Below are 930 nucleotides of genomic sequence, written 5' to 3' on the forward strand. Positions count from 1 at the left end.
AGCTAAACTAAGAAGAGAGCAACAGCTTAACCAGACTCATAATATATAAGGTTAAGGAACAGCTTAACCAGACCCAAAACATATAAGGACATTTAAAGAGTAATACACAAGCCTCCCAACTAAAAGAAAGCCCAGGCCCAGATGGATTCACAGCAGAATCCTACCAGATATTTAAAGAAGATCTACAATCAGTATCTCTTAAATCATTCAGAAAGATAGAAACAGAGGGAGAATACCCAAACTCCTTCTATGAAGACAGCATCATTCTAATACCAAAGCCAGGTAAAGATATAACCAAAAAGAAAACTGTAGACCTATATCCTTAATGAACATAGATGTAAAAATTCTCAAAAAAATACTTGCAAACCACATATGGATACACATCGATAAGATCAAGCCAGCTTTGTTCCAGAGATGCAGGGATCGTTCAATATATGCAAGTCAATAAATGTAATAAGTCGTATAAATGAACTCAAAGATAGAATCACATATTCATTTCAATAGATGCAGAAAAAGTCTTCAACAAAATTCAACATGCATTTAGGTTAAAATTCCTAAAGGGAATTGGACTAGAGGGAACATACTTCAACATAATTAAAATTATATACAACAAAGCCATGGCCAACATCACCCTAAATGGAGAAAATATGGAAGCATTCCCATTAAAATCAGGAGCCAGACAATGCTGCCCACTAGTGCCACTCCTTTTTATACAGCACTTGAAACTCTTGTTAGAGTAATGACAAGAGGAGGACATTAAAGAAGTGCTAATTGGAAAAGAAGAGGTCAAATTATCACTATTTGCAGATGATATGATATTATACCTAAGAGATTCCAAAAATTCCACACGCAAACTCCTAGAAATTATTAACACATTCAGTAAAGTGGCAGGTTACAAAATTAACCTACAAAAGTCTATAGCCTTTCTAT

This window comes from Nannospalax galili, unplaced genomic scaffold (assembly GCF_000622305.1).
Source record: "Nannospalax galili isolate Female #2095 unplaced genomic scaffold, S.galili_v1.0 scaffold14400, whole genome shotgun sequence".
Taxonomy (NCBI): Eukaryota; Metazoa; Chordata; class Mammalia; order Rodentia; family Spalacidae; genus Nannospalax; species Nannospalax galili.